At 44.5% G+C, this 21,981-nt stretch overlaps 1 protein-coding gene across 1 annotated transcript in view; it reads right to left on the bottom strand.

Moving 5' to 3' along the window:
• The window catches only part of SOX5 (SRY-box transcription factor 5), a 913,923-nt gene that overhangs the window by 528,646 nt on the left and 363,296 nt on the right, over positions 1–21,981 (bottom strand). The gene's annotated exons all lie outside the window — the stretch shown is intronic.

Below are 21,981 nucleotides of genomic sequence, written 5' to 3'. Positions count from 1 at the left end.
CCCTAGAATATAGATGGCACCTCTCAGAAAAGGAGTCCCAGTGCTCTAAAAACCCAAACCCCTCCTTCCTGCACCACTTTCTTAGCCATGCATTAACTTCCCTGATCTCTGACTGTCTCCCTGCGGTAGCGCATGGCACTGGTAGTATTTCAGAAAATACTACCTTCAAAATACTACCTTGCCTTAAGCTTTTGGCCTAGATCCCTGTAATCATTTTTTAGGACCCTCCATCTTGCTCTAACTTTGTCATTGGTGCCAACGTGTATCAAGACCGCCGGGTCAATCCCATCCCCCCCCCAACAATCTGTCTGCCCGATCCGCAATGTGCCGAACCCGAGCACCCGGGAGACAACAAACTGTTCGGTTCATGCGGTCACGGCAACAGATTGCCCTATCTACCTTCCTAATAATGGAGTCCCCTACCACCACAATCTTTCTTTGAATCTGAGCATCCTGAGTCCCCACTGTGCTGGAGGAACTATTCCCCTGGCTGCTAGAGGAATTAGTCTCCCCCAGCCTTGCCATTTCTGCCCCGACATTCCCAATATCTTCACTCAACACGGCAAATCTATTGGGATGTGTCAGCTCAGAAACGACCTGCCTCTCGCTATTGCCCCTGCTTCCCCTTCTAACTGTCACCCAGCTACCTACCTGCTCCTCACTAACAGCAACCAAGGTACCTACCTGCTCCTCACTAACAGCGCCACCATCCGCACCACTAGTCGAAGCAAGGGCCTGCTCAGTGAGCTCTAATTCCCTTTCAAGATTGCCAATGTCCATCAATATTGCAAGTTGCCTCTTCAGATCAGCAATCTCTGATTCTAAAGAGACCACCCGCTCACACCTCTCACAGCGGTATGCTCCTTGGAACAGCTGCTCCAAGTGCACATACATGTAGCAAGATGTGCATTGAGTGGCATTTTCAATCCTGCTCATTCTAGCAACTATGAAGTTTAGAAGTACTAGCAGTAAACTGTACTTCAATATACTATACCCTGTTTAACCTCTTCCTTGTTCAAACTGCTTCTGGTTCTAACTGCACACACTTCAAACAACCAGCACTTCAAATCAACCACACGGATCAGTCAATACAACACAATCAGTTGTTCTTGGAATGACATTGACACTTGACCAATAGGAGTAGACTTTCTACCAGACCAAAAAGCCGATAGCTTTTATTGCATTACACTTTCATATTCATTAGGAATCATTTAAAGGTGCGGTATATCCAAAAGGCAAAATAATCTTATGCCAGTGACATAGTTAAACTATAACTATATTTCAATTATTTTGGCGTTGTAAACAGTATATCAAGGCAAAGGTGGAGCAATTCCATGGCAAATAAATCCACACTATATGGTCCAAGGAAAAAAACTCCATTAAAATCACTAGGATTTTTTTATTTAGTACACCTGGTGAACATTTCCTTGCCCCAGAATTGCATCACTTTTGCCTTGCTACATAAAGCCCGGCACCGTTTAATTACTCCCGTTTGTGCGATGTTGAGCAGGTCCTGTCTTCCTATTTCACAGACCAAAGGGTCATTTTCCATTTATATTTATATTATCCCAAAGAGGCAGCTTTGGCAGTTTTATCGCATATAAAATGCGAAAAAAAATGCAGTTGAACACTTCTCTTGATTTTATACCTGGTGAAGAGAAAACCAAAGAAGCCCCGAAAAAATACATCAATGGATTTTCACCCAAATGGCAAATTTCCTCCCTATATTACCGGTTTTGCCCGATTGTATGGCAAGGTTTTTTCAATAAAGTTACGTTGAAAAGTACATACTATAGGTGTAGACCATGAGCCCGCCCCTTCTTGTTCTTCCTAGGAGGGAATGCAAATTTAGTTCAGTCCTGTTCCTGCTCTTGAGAGAGGAAGCAGACAGCTGTGGGTCTCTCCCATAGCGGGATGAGCGTGCTCACCCTCAGCCTTGTGGCTGAGGGAACATCTGACCAAGGAAGATGACCCTAGACTATGAGGGTCAAGCACCACCCAGAGGTTGGAACCCTCTGAACCCTTGCACCGCTGTAAAGACCATCATTCAGTGACTGCTAAATAAACCCCTTTGTTAATTATACACCAGCAATAGTAGTATCATGGTGATGTATAAGGTGTTATGGGAGGACCTTGAGCCTATGACTTGCAGGAATTGTGCTGTGCCTGGTATGGTCAAACTGCCCAGCTTATTACATTATCCAGCCTCTGGGTCTTTTTACATGGCTGCAGTAAGAGGTATGTCACAGCCAGCATTCTCTAGATGTCTAGATGTACAAACAGACATTGGAACTACAGTATACACGCTTTCCTAGTGAAAGGACAGCATGTAAAACCTAATAAAAGGTGTTGTGTGCCATAGCTGGCCTACCCAATGTGATGGGTGCAATCTAGAAATCAGATAGGAGAGACAAACTTTAAATATCCCTACACACACAACACCAAATAAATTACACATAAATCACTTTTTCATAAACCTCCAACTCCTCAGGCTTTGTGTGTTCCTCTATATAGGGTCACTTCTAACAAAATCCTGCAAGATTTGGAGTCGTTCATGACAGTTTGTCCAAGATGGACTATTTTCATGTGCTTTTTATCGGGATCTTGAATTAGCCTTATTGGGGGGAGTTTGAGTGGTGCCTTTTTCCAGAAGTTGCATTGGTTAATTTTTTTTTAACTATTTTTGTTTTCGCATTTTTGAATTGCCATTTTATGTGGGGGGCATGTCAGCTGATTTTTTCAGAAATATTTTAAATAGAATTAGCCAAAAATTGTTGTCTATGGCTCTAAATAAGTATGATTTATTCTACTTGTTTCTCTGAAGATTATGGGGCAGCTCAAGGCTGAAGGCCACAGTTCAAGGAAATGGATTATGCTTAAATGGGTCGGCTCTGAAAAGAATAAACTTTCTTATTTTCGCAAAAAAATCAAGAAAGTGAAGACCTTGCCATTTAAATAGTCCAAGAAAGCCAAATACATCAAGTAATGTATCAAGTATTATTTTTGTGATCTGGTTAGAACGATCCCATGATACGGTTAGGGTTTATATTCAGAAAGAGGTTGTCTTCCTTGCTACTTGAAGGTCTGTACTGCTGTGTTGCTGGACTCCGGTTCTCGAGATCCCTAAGAGGTCAGGTTTTCAGGATATCCCTGCTTCAGCACAGGTGGCTCAATCAGTCCCAGATTCAGCACAGGTGGCTCAATCGACCGAGCCACTGATTGAGACACCTGTGCTGACGCAGGGAATATCCTTAAAACCTGACCTGTTGAGGGGTCTTGACGACTGGAGTTGAGCACCCCCTGCATTAAGTTAATAAATAACAGTAACTATTTAAAAAAAAATTGTATTTGTAGTTTTTTTCCTTTTATTGAAGAAAATATAATATAAATGAGGTATGGAATGTCCCCCCACTTTTTTTGTTAAGTTTTGCAAAATGATCCTCAGAGCATGCCATAGTTTCTTCTCCCGTCTGTCAGGACAATTATCCAGTGTAGTACTTGACGGTATTGATTTTCAGTCAACCAATTGATCGTGTATTCCACTCCACAGTCTATATTGCTTTGCTTAAAGCAGCAGTTCAACACACGCGTCAATATTTTTAGTAAGCTGCAGGGTCTACGAAAGGAGATTTCAAGACAAATCACTGCACTCTTGAATGCCGTACCTACGGGAATTACTCACAAACGAGGTATTAAAGTGCAGACCTCGGCTTTCTTGAACTCTGAAAGAATCCATAAGCCATTATGGCTTCCAAATGTGTAAACCTCTTTAGTAGGCCGATAGGCGTGTTTTATACGGTGTTTTCATGTGATGTTATACGCAGTCAGGCATCCAGAGATCCCAGGAAGCTCGGCCGGTGCTCATTCCTGTCAGTGTAATGCCTTAATGCTCCTTAACAGTTCTCTTAGTAAGGATTCTGCTCAATCCATACCGGGTTTTCACTACGGTCCAGGCTTTCTGTCTCTCCTGCCCTGTCTGCACACTGTGGCCATTTTGGGTACTGGCAGTCTGCATTATAAGGCTGGAGTTACTACAGCGAGTCGCCGAGCAAAGTTCTATCGTTTGCAGCTCCTGTTGGTATTTGCCGTTACACTTTACCTTCTTGCCTGTATTGGTTCCCTGTTGCTGACCCCAGACCGTGACCCCGACCTCGCTGCCTTCCGCCTGCCCTGACCTCCGCCTGTCTCCTAGACTTTGTACCTCTGCCCCCAGCCCTGCCGCCTGCATCCATACCAACTACGGATACTCATACAGGACTCTGTCCCTGGGCTCTGGCCGGTTTATTTGCATCCCTACCTCAGCCCTGCGGGTCCGCTTCCTGATTTGAGATGAGCACCGTCACAGCCTTCCCTTGCTCCCTAAGCCTGTATCCGGTGGCCTGTACTGGATATGGGCATGCCCATACTTGGGCATGTTATCCTATGGCTCTGGGTCCACGGCACCCTGGTAATGGCATTAGTATACCTGGGCTGTGTGCAGACGTCAGGACAATCAGCACCCCGCCGGGAGAGACCATTCTTCCCCTATCGCATCTTGTGTTTCCCCCAGACTTTGCGTCGGTGAGTCAGTACAGTATAACCACTGCCGCTGACCAAAGTTTGCCAGTTCATGTTTGTGACTTGTAGTGCAGAGTTGCTGTCATTATAGTGGTCGGTGTCTAAACCCTGTATGGTGTGTTAAGTCTCGGTCACTGAGACTAACGTGTATTTGAACTCGGACTTCTACCGTAAGGATCCCGGAGGAACATCGAAGCTAAGCTCGTTCGGCAGCGCCTTCTACCTAGCCAGCTAGGAGTTTCCCGGTATCCTGGCTGTGGTTATGTATTTTTGTAGCTGTTGTACTGTGCGTTTCACTGTTAGCGCCGACTAAATAAGCTTTGGTTTATTAAGCACTTGCGTTCTGTCGAGTGGTAGTCCGATCAACCCTGACAACACAGACAGTATTCGCTTAGCCCAATGCACTCACATTTCCAGTAGATAAGTCATTGATTATAGTAGGAAGCGTTTAGCCATAGGACCTTTAAGAGTTGCAATATCACCTATTCATTTAGTTTTACATACAACAATAATACAGACCCTGAGTTTCTGCCCAGAAACAAAGCTTACTTTGTAGCGTGTAACAAGTTTCTATTAAGAGGTGTTAGTCCATAACACACATTCCAGCACCTTCCGGTTTATTCAGTGCTGGAAGGTGTCTTAAAGAATAGCCCCACTTAGTGAACATGAGCATACTCTTCTTGAACTATCGGGTGTTAAGAAAGTGGCCATTTGTTAGCAAATTATTTATGCCCATTTTATATATGTGCATATCGGGGTTTTTGTTTTGTTTTTTGTTTTTTAATGACAAAAAACACAAAATTCAGATTATCTGATATTATTTATACGTTTCAGCATATTACGCAGTGCGGCGTGTTAATTACTATGGAACGAGCTAGTGTTTAAATGTATCTAACGGGAAATACAAAATGTTGCTTTAACCCTTTACGTCAAATATAAAATTGTGCTTTAAAGGATTCATTATTTCCCCGTGTTTTAATAAAACACAGAATGGCTTTTCTCATCCAATCTTTTCAGCACTGAATGCCGTGTATCTTGGCACAGAAAGCTCGACAGCTGTACCAGACTCCTGACTATAGCAGCACATTTACAGCACAGCAGAAGGAGTGACCGGGCCTGATAAGTTTGTTTGAACAGTTCCGCAGAATGGTGTGATATTGAAGATAGCGAGCTAAAACAAAGCCATTTCTTAAAATACTTGTTGGCTTATTAACTGTGCAGGGTGAGGCAGCGCGGTCAGAGGGGGTAACTGCGACAATGTCTCAGACACTGAAACACTCCACGTGTGGCTTCGCGAGCGTGAAACCTTCCTGCCAAATGTCGCTTTCTTTTCAGATTCATTTTGATCAGAGAAAGGGAAAAATAATGACTATAACGAACAAGTACAGTAATAACTTGCGAATTAAAGGAACATTTTGCACTTAAGGGGAAAATCCATTACGCCCTAAAAGTGTGCAGTGACGATTGTTACTAATAATTGCTATATGATTCTCTCTCCTTAAAGGGGCAGACCCTCCTAGGACCAAAGTGCATTAATGGCAGTGACATGCTTAAAGAGTTAGAGCTGAGTGATTCATGCCATTTTTTGCAAATATTTCACACAAGTATTCTTAACTCATTTTGTAACATTAGTTTGTAAACGTGGGAATCTGAGATTTAGGGGGGCTTTGATTTCCTCTGGCTACTTACTGCCTTTTGTGTGTTATCACTGTGTTTTCACAAGCAAACCCCCATTCCCTTCCTTAGCAAGGTTAGATTTGTTTAAGGTATCCAATTAGTTTATTACATTATTTAGTAGGTGTGCAAATGTGATCTAGTGTGTGTTTTGCAAATTTCTCCCTAAGTATGCGTTTATCACATTGCTCAGGAATGCACAAAAATACACTATTTGAAACCGTATATGAAGTGCCGTGTGACCATTTGTGCTGAAAACTTCATCTGGTCGACAAACGTCCGCAAAAAAGTGGGAGTGCACCTACAAAAGTCGTCCCGCCTAGACATATGTATATGGCATCGAACTAATCCTGCTAAGAAACACTACAGATCTGTATTAATAAGGTGTTCATCAGATGCAATAAATAAATCCAGAAGCACAGGGCATAAACCTAGAGATGTGAGAACTTCTGAAAGTATCGTTCGTGTCCGTGAGGAAGAGTCACCTCCACTCCACCAGGCGAGATACCTGTGTACACACCTGGAAAGTGGGCCAATTTAAATCATATGAAACATATTTAGTATAATTAAATAAAAAGTCAACATTTACGCAAACTGAAATGGGCAGATGTGGCCTGGTTGGCGAATGTAGGCGAACATTTGCGCACATCTCCGGTACGTCTATTAGAAATGGTTACAAAACACGGCTTCTTCTGCATCGTGTATAGAAAATGCTGACAGTCAAGATACAATGTACTATATTCTAGGTGTGGGTAACTTCAGTACTCAAGGACCACCAACAGGTCAGGTTTTCAGGATATCCCTGCTTCAGCACAGGTGGCTCACTCAGTGGCTCAGTCTGAGCCACTAGTTGAGCCACCTGTGCTGAAGCAGGGATATCCTGAAAACCTGACCTGTTGGTGGTCCTTAAGACTGGAGTCGCCCATCCCCACTATATTAAAAATCCATGAATAAGGCAAACAATGCAGAATGTTACAGTTACCAATAAAGCACAAATTCAGATTCCGGAGGGGCGAATATAGCATTAATGAAAATTGGAAAAGACACCTACATGTGCTTAAATATACAACTGTTTTTTTATTTTATAGGTTCCAACACCAAAAGTAAATATTTCCACGTGATCTCGTTACTAGTACATAACAATATATTTACTCGCCATAATAAATAAACTAATTGGGGGGGCGTCCCAATAAATCCCCCCTGTCGGACTCTAATGCATCTGTCTATCACCCAATGGTATAAAGTGCACTAATCAAGTAATAATCATATTTATAGAATCTCTTCATCCCAAACTATAAAAAAGTATAAAAATGACATATTATGAAAAGGTATAAGTAAGATGATAATCAATACATATCCACTTACATAAATAGGCATGCTATAAAACGGTCAATATTCTTAATAAAAGGTTCTCAGACTTAGATCTATATACAATCCATTAGGTCTGAGGATCCCAAAATATTGATGGAATAACTTTCCTGCTGTGCTAATTTCTGAATTATTTCGCAGTCTCTAATATCTGTTAGAACGCTGTCTGGCTCATTCGTTAATAAAGAAACATGTAAAATCGTACACTCTAATATATCGAGATACATTATTATTATTATCGTTTATTTGTTTAAGCGCCACCGTATCCCGCAGCGCGTTACAATGGGGGGTACATATGATATCAATGACATAAACAGAATGACATACAAGCAGTGGTGGATTACCCATTACGCCTGGGCCTAAGGCGGCAACATTTTGGGGCGGCAGAATTTGGGGGTGCCATACGCGATCGGCGCATGCGCGGCCGGCAACGTCACATCACACGGCGTCGCGCTGCCATGGCAACAGGACGGCACGGCACAGGAGGAGGGCGGCACCAGGTAAGTGCCTACGGGCGCCATTTTTTTAAATCCGGCACTGCATACAAGTGAGGACAAACCAGCGCAAACAGAAGGTAATGAGCGCCCTGCTCCTGACAGCTTACATACAATGTATTGTTATATAAACGGTATAGGGCTATATGAGAAAGTGTACACGGACGCCTGCGATTTCAAAAGCCTCTCTAAAGAAATCTTTATGGTTATGGAAGTTCACGGTCGAATTTTATATGGGTATAATAAATTGTGTCACTGAATGACTTTCTCAGGGATGCACACGTGTCCCAGGATACCGACATATTAGCACATCACTTAGTCAATAAATAAATATATCAGTTGCATCCAGCCATACATTGATTTGTTAGGATACTTGTTACAGAAACTGCATTATAAACGGAATTTGTTATTACTGTATATAGTACGTAAGAATAACAAGAACATACTTAATCTTTGCACTGTTTTACGGGATGATAATAATAAGGCCTGGAAGTGATTTGTTAATACCCCAGTAACAATGTGACGCATAGCAGGAAATCTAACCTCTAAGCAACGTGCAAATGTGTCTCACACCAGTCTGTTAGGCCTCTTCCATAGTGGAAGCGGGCGTGCGAGCGTGGCTTGGCGCAGCGCACGCTTGCCTGCAGCAGGAGAGATTTTTGGCGACAGGGAGGCGTTTCGGGGGGCGCGGCCTTGACGTCACGGAGCTGGGTCGACCTCACTGGGCGGACCGCTCACGTGACCCGACCGTCGCGCGGGAAATTCAAACTTGTTAGTAGTGCTGGTCTCCCCGTCGCGCATGTGCACGCGCTCGCACACACGCGCGTTACACACAACTACATTATCGTCCAAGTGTTTGTTTACGCTGGCGCCGTCTCCTGCACTATGGACGCAGCCTGAGACTAGAGCTCCCGGATGGGGTACGCTGCCCCATCTTTCCAAAGTACTATACAGGAAAGAGGAGTGTCACACTCCACAGTAAAGGCCTTTTAATAGGTTAACTAGAAGTGGACAAAGGCAGTCCAAAAGGTTAATCAAAATACGCCCGCTTGTCAATACTATCCTCAATACCTCCTCTCCCTCAACACACAAAGTGTACACACTCAAGCCTGAACCATAAATCTTCCCGAGTCCGCTGGCTGACAGCCTAATAACATGAAAGAGGTATCTGCAAACAAGACGGTTTAAATGATTCTTGGTGACCCTGAACAAATCAGGGCCCAGTCCGTTCTGCAGCCTGTGATTCTTCAGCTTCTTCACTGAGCAGATTGATGTGACACATGGTGGCTGTGAACCCAGCGCTCTGAACCCAATCCTTTAAACCCTCCATAATATACACATACGTTGTTCAATGAATGCAGATCAGGGCTTTCTTATTCACTAAATGCAGGGCCGGTGCAACCAGTACGGCCCATTTGGGGGGCGGCGGAGGCAGCGAAAGGGGGGCCAGGAGCAGAGCAGGCTGCTTACCTCCCATGCTGCAGATACATCTTCTCCCTACACACAACTATTCAGGGTAAGAGAGGGGCGAATAACAGATGGGGGGAGGTAAAAATGGAGGGGGCAAGGTAAAAAGGAGCACGGGTGGGGTGTGAGAGAATGGGGGGAGACGGAGAGGGGGGGTGAGAGAGAGAGGGGGGGGGTGAGAGAGAGAGGGGGTGAGAGAGAGAGGGGGGGTGAGAGAGAGAGGGGTGAGACAGAGAGGGGGGTGAGACAGAGAGGGGGGGGTGAGAGAGGCCACCCCAGCGCTCCGACCTCAGCAACCTGGAAGAAAGTGAGAATTTCCGGTTCCAGGGAAGACTTCCCCAGCCAGGTAATGCAGTTTAACAGGGGGGGAGGGTGAGAGACGATGAAGACGGGGTGAGGGTGGGGTAAGACAGGAGGATAAAGGGGGTGAGATGATGAAAAGGGGGTGAGGGAAAGAGAATGAGGGAGTGAGAGAATGGGGAGGAGTGGGAGAGAGGAGGATAGAGTTAGGGGCAAATCCAACTAGCATACAAAAGATTCCAACATTATTTTGGGGGGGGATGTTACATAGTTGCATGGTTACATAGTTATAGTTACATACTAACAGTTACATAGTTACATAGTAGATAAGGTTGAAAAAAGTTATACGTCCATCAAGTTCAACGTATACTAACTCTAGATTACTGATAGCAGTAGCGGATTTCCCATTTGGCCCGGGCCTAGGGCGGAAAAATGTTGGCGCGGCCGCACTCTCACGCCTATCGGACCTAATGGGAAGTCATTTTATCTGCTGTGGCCACCATCTTATCTGCCGCCATGCTTCAGCTTCTGAACCGCAGCATCAAATGACCCAGTGGACGTCACGGCGTCTCGATGCCATGGCAACGCGACGTCACAGTGGCAAATTACATCATGATGTTGCGGTACCATGACAACGTGACGCCGTGCAACATCACGTTTGTGACGTCCGCAGCGTCATTTGATGCTGCGGTTCATTAAGCAGGAAGGGGGCTGCCGGTAAGAAGGCGGTCCCAACAGTAGTGCCTAGGGGCGGCGGATTTTTAACGTCCATTGCCATGGAGACGCGTCGTCAAATGACGCCGCGGGTCATGTGACGTCACATGACCCCGCGCATCATTTGACGCAACATTTGAGGTAAGGGGGGGCATGATGCCGGGAGATTGCAGGCAGGGGGCTCAGCACAGGACGTTTGCGCACCCCTGACTTAGGGTAGAAGGGAGAGGGGGGATATCATTGAAACTTTCAAATATAAAAATGGATTAAACAAAGTGCAGGAGGGAAGCTTATTCCAAAGAAAGAGGAGTATTAGATAGGGTGACCAGATGTCCCGGGACAGTCCCCTTTTTTTGCCGTTTGTCCCAGGTCCCAACTTTTTTGGCCCCTGTCCCGGTTTATATGGGCGCTGGGCATGCATGCCTGATCGTTTTTTTCCCGGGACAAATATGGTCACCGTAGTATTAGAACAAAAGGTCATTCTCTGAAGCTGGAGGCTGGCAGCTCAGGGAAAATGTGAGGAAGTTCTTCACGGAAAGGGTGGTGGATGCACGGAATAGTCTCCTGGCATAGGTGGTAGGGGCTAATACAGTCAGGGAATTCAAACATGCTTGGGGTAAACAGAAGACTATTCTAAATATGATGAGGATGAAATCGCATCTGAGGTTTTACAGCAGATAGAAAAAAGGGCAGACACGGGGGGGGGGGGGGGGGCGAAATGGTTCTTATCTGCCGTCAAATTCTGTGTTAACAGGATAGTGAATAGAACTTCCATGTACGTCCTTATCTGTAATCTTGTCCAACAGTTGCAGAGTAAGTAGCCCAGCAGTTGGGTATAGCCTATCAGAAGGCCAGGCCATGCAGTAGTGTACCGTGTAGAAGTAAATGCGTAGGGAGTCAGCCAGTGGTGGGGTCCCAAGACACATCATCCTTTTACTATTATTCTATTATCAGTAACCCCATACATTTCCGCCCCAGGGGCTCCCTGTTTCCAGAGATACTTGCCTCCGAAAGGGGCGCCGGTATCTCTCTGCAGTTTTCTGCTGTTTAATGTTCCCCTGTCACATGGGCCAATTGGAAGCCGCGCCGGGTGACGTCACGGCTTCCTATTGGCCCGCAGGGCCCGGAAGCTTTGAAAATCCGCCATAATGTGAACCCTGGAGCGGCTGCCGGCCCCCCACTACAGAGATATGTATCTTTGGAAGCAGGGGGTCCCCGGGGCTGAAATGAAGGGGGTTCAGCTCTGGAGAACCCCTGCTTCAATACTATATAAAACATATTAACAAAAAAACAAAACCGCTTGGAGTGCCTCTTTAAATGGTTTGTAAGTATACTACTACCGCTAATGCCATGTCATTCTTACGTGCTACACACATTATAAAAATGCCCGGCCAGTTCCAAATGAAATTCCGAGCGCAATCTGCAAATACCGCATATCACAAGCAAAATATCAGATAGATGTTGATGCGAATGGACATAATCAAGCTTATTGTTCTGTCACTTTGTCCTAATGCCATTGACTGAATGAACGCCGAAAACTCACAACGCCTTTGCACTGCACAGCCAAAAGGAGCCATTCATTGTGGACTGATTTTATATACAGTATTAGCAGCTACAACTGGAAACCAAGAGTGCTTCATGGAAAATTGGTAAGCTGTGAAAATCTCACCGAAATGAAAAGCTGTCAGACAGAAATCATATTTAAAGTCATGGAGTCATCCATATTTTCTGCATCTGTCACAAGCTTACATGTGGTTTGGAACTTATTTAATAACATTAAGCAATCCACTTAACCGTCTGAAAGATGGATCGGCAGAATAAATCAGAATTTATCTCAGGAGTAAGCCCAGAAAGCGTGATGATTTGTGAGGAAACTGCGACAGCGTCTACATATTAGTTTTGGTGTTGATATTCTTAAAGATACGTTTTCTTGATATAAATTGTACAAATCAGATGAATCCTTAATTGTGCAGAGCAAGGACAAGCAAACTATTGTGCAAATGTGCAAAGCATTTTACCTAATGAAACCTTTATTTTTTCTATACAACAAAAAACAAACAAAGATGCCCAAAGCTACTTCCAATGTGACAAAAATACACAGTGAAATACCTATATATTCTCTTGAAAAAGGGTCATTTAGTTTAACCCTTTGGCCAAAGCATCTTAACCGTGCTGCCACTTTCGAGGCACGACCCACATTCCAAGTTGGCAGGTCAGTTTCATTTTGCTGGATTACGACAGATCCAATTCTGATCATTCTTCCTGTAATTATACAGGTAAATAAGAATTTTAACTCAGGGACTGTTTGGACCTGCTAACGGTCATGCCTTGAAAGTGTGTCCTCCGTTGACGTGCGTGATGGAGAGGCTTGGCCGTGACGTCACCAGGCTGAACAATTGAGGTCCACCCTCATTGGCTCAAACGGTTCACGTGACGCGGCCATCACAGCGAAAAATCTAATTTGTCTCCTCCAAATCCTGCCACACCTTCGCGCACAGTATGGCCGGACTGGTGCATGCAATGAATTTGTTTGTGCCGCGCGTGCTGTCGTGCGCCCTGTGGCCGCAGCCTCAGAGATGACCAATGGCTTAATTAACTTGTAAATACATTGAGTTTACATATAAATATAGGACCGGTTGGTTATCTAAATAGATGGCCTGGTTGGGGTTCTCTACACATGGTGGTCAAATCCATACCTAAAACTATCGCAGAGACTTTGTATTGTACATGGTGTCACATCTGCAGGGCAGCATTCGGAAACACACTGTTACTTCTCATTCAAACAACTCTCCGATAAACAAAGTGACAAGCAAAGTATATGATATGGGGGAACAGTTACTCAGGCAGAATAAGAGAATAGCATGGAACAGCTGAACAGGAAATCAGTGGTGAAAAATAAATATGCAAAACTGAACTGAGAGCAGATATATACGTTGTATCATTCAAACAGCAAATTACAAGCAAACTCTACAGGCACTGAGCTAAAAAATACAGTTTAAGATGTAAGGATTGGTAATTAGACTTCTATTCTCTAAGGCAGGAGTAGCAAACTCCAGTACTCGAAGGCCACCAACAGGTCAGGTTCTCAGGATATCCCAGCGTTAGCACAGGTGGCTCAATCAGTTCCTGCTTCAGCACAGGTGACTCAATCAATCCCTGCTTGAGTATAGTTGGCTCAATCTGCCTCTGATTAAGTCACCTGTGCTGAAGCAGGGATATATTAAAAACCTGACCTGTTGGTGGCCCTTGAGGACTGGAGTTGGCCACTCCTGCTCGAAGGGAATGTACCAACGTATAATGCGGTAGTTACTAAATATAAGCACAATCTTAAACTTTCTTGGTACTTGTATTCAAGATGTGATGGCTTTTATATGAGCTTGATATACTATTTTAATCAGAACACAACAGAAGATTTTATTTTCCATTACTTACTACAGGGATGATGTTTAATGCATAACATTTTTGTTTTGCAAACAAACATATAGTGAGAAAACACATGCAAATGACTTGATTTAAGGAAACAGACTTGAACTTGATATAAGGAAAGTGATTACATGTTAATCCAGCAACATGTTGTATATATACAAGCTTTCAGAATTACACAAGTAATCACATTTTAAAAGTGACTGTTCAGTCTCACATAGTTGTATACAAATGGGTAATAATGAATCTTTTCACTGACGGACGTTCAGCAGCACCTGGACCTCCGGGATTGTTTGACCAACCGAGGACGGAGATAGACGAGTGGGTTCCACTACTATTTCCATTGGGTTCCTAAAACCATTCCATTGGGTTCCTAAAACCATTTTTACTAAGATGTACCAATGATGAGCCAATGCCAGTGACATGCCTCTGGGTTTAATCACAGGCACCTTATATTGTAAAAGTCAGTCAGCTAAGAGTATTCCACCATCCACCCCAGCTTCTCCCTCTCCCATATTCTCCTTCTTAGTATAGTGTGTCCTATTGTCAGGTTCCTCTCTGACATGTCCTTGTAGCTGTTGCTCTTAGACTGCAGTACCCCTACACGTCAACCGGACATGCTGTTGCTCCTGTCCTGACTTGGGACCCTCTCTGCGGTTCCTCCTGCCCTGAATTTGGATCCTCTCTACCTGCCTATATAAACTTCCCCTTGCTGCTAATCAATTGCCTGTTTATACTGGTTCCAAGTGCGCATGCAACGGTCCCTGATTTGTTGCTGTTCCTGTGTCCAGTCCCCGTCCCAGTCCTGTTCCTGACAGTGATCCAGATGATACCACTTTTCTGCCTACACTGAACCTGCTTGTGACCACGTTTACGGCTTCACTCCTCGTCTCACTGTTTCGGCCACTGGGATCCACTCCCGCGGTAGCTCTCCACGTGACACATATGCACGTACGAGGATAAATTGAATACGCCAAAGTTTTCTAATTAAATTATCTGCTTTCAAAATATTCATTTTGTTCACTGACAAACACAAGATCAGTTCATGGAATCCAATGTCACTGTTAAGTTGTCTAAAATATTTATTGCAACCTAGCTTTGTCTGTCCCATTAAATAAAGTACCTAATAATCAATTCTGTCTTAAACAATTATAGCAACTTCAACTCTGGTGCCTTTCAGCTTTGTTTCCGTGGCCATGATGACACAGTGCGAACAGTTCATTTGGCCTGATGTCCATACGGGAGTGAGCTTCAGACATATAGGAGAGGCTTTTCTAGGTTCAACAACACAAATACAAACACATATAATTGTAATGAAATACTGAAATCTCCATTGTGGCTGTAGAAAGTATTTGACATTTTTATAAGATAGTGAACACAAATGTATCCAGTATTCCTTCTGCTTATATACGAGGAGGAGGATTGGAAGAATATTGGCCAGTATAAGAAATAAGTGTCTAAATAAGTAATAACGGGGGGCAGAGCCGCTGACACGGGGGGGGGGGGGGAGAGCGCTGGGACAACTCTCCCGGGGCCGGTGGCTATGGGGGCCTCTGTTGGCTCTTCCCAGCTGCAGCTGGCCATCACTCCAAGCCTCCCCAGCACGTGTGGCTCAGCGCCGGAAGTTGGGCCCAATATACACATCCGCCTGTGGAATCGGAGGCCTCCCCCCAAAGTAAAATTATTGCGTCTGTGTGTATGGAGTGTGAGGAGGGTGCCGGTATTGAGTGTAAGGAGGAGGGGTGGTATTGAGTGTGGGGAGGAGGGGTCGTATTGAGTTTGGGGAGGGGGTTGGTATTGAGTGTGGGGAGGAGGGGTGGTATTGAGTTTGGGGAGGGGGTTGGTATTGAGTGTGGGGAGGAGGGGTGGTATTGAGTTTGGGGAGGGGGTTGGTATTGAGTGTGGGGAGGAGGGGTCGTATTGAGTTTGGGGAGGGGGTTGGTATTGAGTGTGGGGAGGAGGGGTTGGTATTGGGTTTGGGGAGGGGGTTGGTATTGAGTGTGGGGAGGAGGGGTGGTATTGAGTTTGGGGAGGGGGTTGGTATTGAGTGTGGGGAGGAGGGGTTGGTATTGGGTTTGGGGAGGGGGTTGGTATTGAGTGTGGAGACGAGGGGTGGTATTGAGTGTGGGGAAGAGGGGTTGGTATTGGGTTTGGGGAGGGGGTTGGTATTGAGTGTGGAGACGAGGGGTGGTATTGAGTGTGGGAAGGGGGGTGGTATTGAGTGTAGGGAGGAGGGGTTGGTATTGGGTTTGGGGAGGGGGTTGGTATTGAGTGTGGGGAGGAGGGGTTGGTATTGGGTTTGGGGAGGGGGTTGGTATTGAGTGTGGAGACGAGGGGTGGTATTGAGTGTGGGAAGGGGGTGGTATTGAGTGTAGGGAGGAGGGGTGGTATTGAGTGTAGGGAGGAGGTGTGGTATTGAGTGTGGAGAGGAGGGGTGGTATTGAGTTTAGGGAGGAGGGGTGGTATTGAGTGTGGGGAGGAGGGGTGGTATTGAGTGTAGGGAGGAGGGGTGGTATTGAGTGTGGGGAGGAGGAGTGGTATTGATTGTAAGGAGGAGGGGTGGTATTGAGAGTGGGGAGGGGATTGATATTGAGTGTGGGGAGGGGGTTGGTATTGAGTGTGGAGAGGAGGGGTGGTATTGAGTGTGGGGAGGGGGTTGGTATTGAGTGTGGTGAGGAGAGGTGGTATTGAGTGTGGTGAGGAGAGGTGGTATTGAGTGTGGGGAGGAGAGGTGGTATTGAGTGTGGGGAGGAGGGATGGTATTGAGTGTAGGGAGGAGGGGTTGTATTGAGTGTAGGGAGGAGGGTGGTATTGAGTGTGGAGAGAAGGGGTGGTATTGAGTTTAGGGAGAATGGGTGGTATTGAGTGTGGGGAGGAGGGGTGGTATTGAGTATAGGGAGGAGGGGTGGTATTGAGTGTGGGGAGGAGGAGTGGTATTGGGTGTGGAGAGGAGGGGTAGTATTGAGTTTAGGGAGAAGGGTTGGTATTGAGTGTGGGGAGGAGGGGTGGTATTGAGTGTGGGGAGGAGGAGTGGTATTGAGTGTTGGGAAGAGGGGTGGTATTGAGTGTAAGGAGGAGGGGTGGTATTGAGTTTGGGGAGGGGGTTGGTATTGAGTGTGGGGAGGAGGGGTGGTATTGAGTGTGGGGAGGAGTGGTGGTATTGAGTGTGGGGAGGGGGCTGGTATTGAGTGTGGGGAGGAGGTTGGTATTGAGTGTGGGGACAACAGATGGTATTGAGTGAGGGGAGTTTTATTGAGTGAGGGGAGGGGTTGGTATTGAGTGAGAGGAGGGGAACATTGAGTGTGAAAGGGGAGTAGTATTTGAGGGGGAGGGGAATTGAGGGAGTGGATTGAATGAGAGGAGGTAGGCATTGAGTGAAAGACGAGGAGGAGGAGTGAACAAAAGAGGGGGTGTAAGAGAAGGAGGGGTGAGAGGGAGAGAAAGAGTGAGAGGGGGAGAAAGAGTGAGATACAGAGGGGGAGAAATACATGGTTGGCGGGTGTGAGAAGGGGGAGAGGGGGGGAGTGAGGGTAGAGGGAGAGAAATAGATGGGGTGAGAGAGCGACGAAGTGTGTGAGTGGGAGTGGATGCAAGATAAAGAGGGGGGTGCTCGCAAGGCCGCCAATATGGGGTCCCCGGTGGAAGCGCTAGTCCTGGGTGCTGTGAAAGCTGTCGATGGCCCTGACAGAGTGAGTATAAAGTTAATTGAGGTATGAAATGTATGAATTGTTTTTGGTATGCACTCTCATGCAATGCAACTGTACACTGCCAATACTGTATATTATATCATATATACCAAACTCATTCAGAACTGTTACATATTCCAGGGAGCATTACTGTACTTTAAAAAAATATATAATAAAAAACAATATTTAAGATGCCCTATTGCACTTTGTTTTCTCTGAGTTGACTTAAATTTGTACTCTCATAACCGCATCACTGGAATAGCTCCAACTATCTTTCTTAAGTATATTTACATGACCCTCGCATAAGAAAAACATGGAGCAAATTCTCTGTTATTTACCAGTGCTGAATAAATAAAATCGATTAAATAACTAGTGATACTGTACAAATACGACATTTTTAAAAAAATGCTATGATTTACTGTATCTGCAATAAATCTTGTTGAGTGATATTAGTGCTTTAGTAAAAAGACACATTTACTCTGTATATATAGATTTATGTTAGTTAGCATGTTTCTGCATGCCATTCTGTATGTCACTATAGATTTATAAGCGAATCTATACGTGTGATTAATGCATATGTACACATAATTAATGTTTTTACTACGTCTTGAGAAACAAGATTTCCACCATCATTCATGTAACCGTGGTGGACATTATGTATCACAATAATATAGAACCATGGTAATTGTCGGAAGATCGAAGTACATTCTTATTAGTATATTAGTCATAGAATGGGACAATTTCAAGGTAAATAATTAACATGTATGCTTCTTTCTATCCAACGTTCAGGCTTGTTTTTTAATGGATTACATTTACATTGAATTTAAGTGTGTATTGTCATATATATATATATATATATATATATATATATATATATATATATATATATATATATATATATATATATATATATATATATATATATATAATCAGTATAAACTCATGGGTCCTATTTATCATTCAGGGTTATTCTGAAACTTTATTTAGCAAAACCGAATTATGTGAACTCCGACCTACCCCTATAACTGAAGCTCTGTATGCGAGGGAAACGCGTAGGGCGTCATGACGCTATGACATCATAACCAGGAAGTTATGCAGTATTAGTATTTATATATATATTTACAGGACTCACTGTGAGGCCCTCTGCCAGAATTCAGAGGACCCTACTTCTAGAACATTGGTGGAGCTATATATAACCAATTTCCTTATGGTGACATCACTCGTCACAAGACATCCTACATCACATAATGGGGAGGGGCAATACCAGTGATCCCACCCGGTTAACCCATTAAGGCCATTAAACCCTTACACTAATTAGTAGTCCCCAGAGGGGGAGAGGGAACTGCATGTTTATAGACTTTTAATTGCTTTCCGTATTATACTGCAGTACTGTAAATCTCTTCATTGGATCCGGGTCTGGTGTCCAGACTCCAATTACCCCGCTTTAGTACCTTTTAGATAAAAAGTATTACCGGGTCAAATGTAAGTATTTCTAACGTCTTCCATCAAAACTCATAAAAAAGCTATTTGTACTGTACACTACTATATTATAATAATATATAATACTAATAACACTAATAATAAAATGAGAACTGCCTGACTTGAGGAATGGTATGACTCTCCAAGGCTTACATAAAGAATGTATCCTGTTAGGTCAAAATCTGTATCACATAATCTTAAAGTGTCATGATCCACATTGTGTAGACTATATTTGACAAAAGACTTATGGAGTTAGCACCACCTCGGGTCCTACCGCTTCTAAAACAAGTACAATCCGGGCTATTTGGCTGGTAATCGGTGCGGTATGTCCCTTATTATAAGATGCGGTTTGCAATAAAGAATAAGTTTTTTTTCCCTCACATTTCTCCCCGCTACTTCTGAACACGCCAAACTGCGCGATTTGGCGCTGACCGCTTCGGAGCTCCGAGAACAGGCCCCGCGTACTCCTAAATTCTACAGGGTTTTCTTTAATGGGTTGAAATCAATGTCTTTGTATTGCGTTTCTTCACTATAAAACAGAAACGGACATGAATTTCCGATGCCATGTGGAGAGGCGAGAGCGCCAGCAGACATGGCAGTTTCCTAGATCAGTTAAAGCGATGTCAGTACTCTACAGATGGATTCTGCTAAACCTGATGGGGTCTATTTATCAAGGAAAACGCCGCCCAGAATTGCACCACCTTTTCCCTGATACATAAACCCAGATGTTGCAAACACGATACCAGTTAGTTAGATCTGTTATTGCAGCACTCCGCGCTGTCTGGCATTTTATTTTGTTAACTTACTTGGAGAGCTCGAACTACCCTCTCCAACAATGCTTTCTATTTTTTGACCTGATGCGCCGATCAGGAGATAGAGTATACCCTGTGCGTTTGAAATACCGTACTAAGTGTCCGGGAGGGTAAAATGGAGCCTTTCTCAGAGTCGTCTAAAGGTTACCATGGCAACATCAGATGCAAGCGCAGGGCTGTCGGACACGCAGCCCACAAGGGGTCGCCATGCGGCCCGCGGTCGCTCAGCTGACAGACCCTGCGCTGGAACCTGGGGGAGAGCTGGGACATCCATCACGGCGGCTGCGGGGGCCCGGCTGCCAGGCGCTGGAAGTTGCATCCGGATGCCGGGCCTCCTCTCCCTCCGCTGGTCCAGGCCCCCTCACCCCGCTGATGTGTGGCAGGAGTACGGCCGGAACGCGGGCCCAACTTCGGCGACCACGCAGCACCAGAAGCTCTCCCCGAGGTAAGGCTGTGGGGGGCATTGTGTGGGTTAGGGGGTATTGTGGGGGTTAAGGGGTATTGTGTGGGGTAGGGGCATTGTGGGGGAGGTGGTTTTGTGTGGGTATTGTGGGGTGGGGCTTTTGTAGGGGAGCGGGGGCAGTGTGTATGTGTTCTGTGGGGGAGGGAGGTTATTATTTTTGTGTGTGTATATTGTGTTGGTGGGGGGAGAGGAAGAGCGAGAGAGAGACAGTGGGAGGGGGGGGGAGAGTGAGGTGATAGTGAGAGAGTGGAGAGAGGAGGGGAAAAAGGGGGAGACATACCAGCGATATTTACATATTTTTTTATATGGAAACTAAAGAATAAAGTGTACGCATACGTCAGTGACTATGTATTTTATTTTTTTCCTGGTGCGGCCCAAGACTTGCAGTCAGATTTAAGAATTGTCCCCAAGCTATTCTGAGTTTGATGGGCCAGTGCTAGAGTTTAAAGCAGAAAAACGTGAACAATCCTTTTTTTTCTTTTTTTAAAATAACTCAGTTCTGTAGAAAATAATGTCAGCCTTTTTTTTTTTTTTAAAACAACTAATGTCATTTTTTTTAATGTTTTTTTTAATGTTTTTTTTAATGTACTGATCATTCTTTGGCTGCTACAGCAACCATTTAGAAAGTTATATCTACTTCCTCTTTTGAAACAGGCTCTGACACATACCATTTTGAGCTCTGCCCTTTGGCAACAAAGTATCACACAGAGATCTGTTGCTGTGTTCCAAACAGCAGCCTCTTTATTGCTCTGAAAGCTGTAACAATAATGTGTTACACTTAGTAATATAGTGTTACATATCAGCTGCATTATTTCAAAGACTGCAGCACAAAGTTAGAAGGCAGCCATTTCGTTAGGCACACAATCAGGATATTTACAGATTTATAACAGCAGCACCAAACGATTGCCAGCTTAGGCAATAATGTAGAATTATACATTGTCACATGCTTTACATACACAAATAATATTTAAAAAGGGGGAATGTAGTATTACTGCTTCAATCTGATGAAAGCCTCCTATTAGTACTAAGTATTAGTACCCGCGGCAGTATCAGCGCCGCACACCCCTCCGATTTCGGGATTTTTTTCCTGGGATTTCATTCTTCTTTTCACTGCAGTTTTTTTTCTGTCCAGGGCCAAAGTGAACTAATCACAGACTTGTTCACTAATATGGGTGAATTATGCAATTTTTCAACAAAATCAGACCTTTTAATACAGAAAGTTAGGCACACAATCAGATTTATAACAGGCACGCCAAACGATTGCCGGCTTTCGTAAGAATGTAGAATTATACATTGTCACACACTTTACATATACACCAAAAAAAAGGGGGGATCGTAGTATTGCTGCTTTTAAAAAATGAATTCTTACATTGCCAACCTAATTTTTTGTTAAATAGACTAGCACGTGCTCAGGGGGCAAGATACGAGCATTATATAAGTTCAACTCATAGAGGCTTCTGGGTGAGTTGCTACTTTAAAGGGACCTGCGTTGTGATAATAGGCTCAATGTAAGGTTGCTATAATCCATCATAAATAAAGCAGAC

This window comes from Ascaphus truei, chromosome 5 (assembly GCF_040206685.1).
Source record: "Ascaphus truei isolate aAscTru1 chromosome 5, aAscTru1.hap1, whole genome shotgun sequence".
NCBI classification, from domain to species: Eukaryota; Metazoa; Chordata; class Amphibia; order Anura; family Ascaphidae; genus Ascaphus; species Ascaphus truei.
Note: the sequence above shows the minus strand (reverse complement) of the source record. Positions and strands in the feature narration are given on the sequence as shown.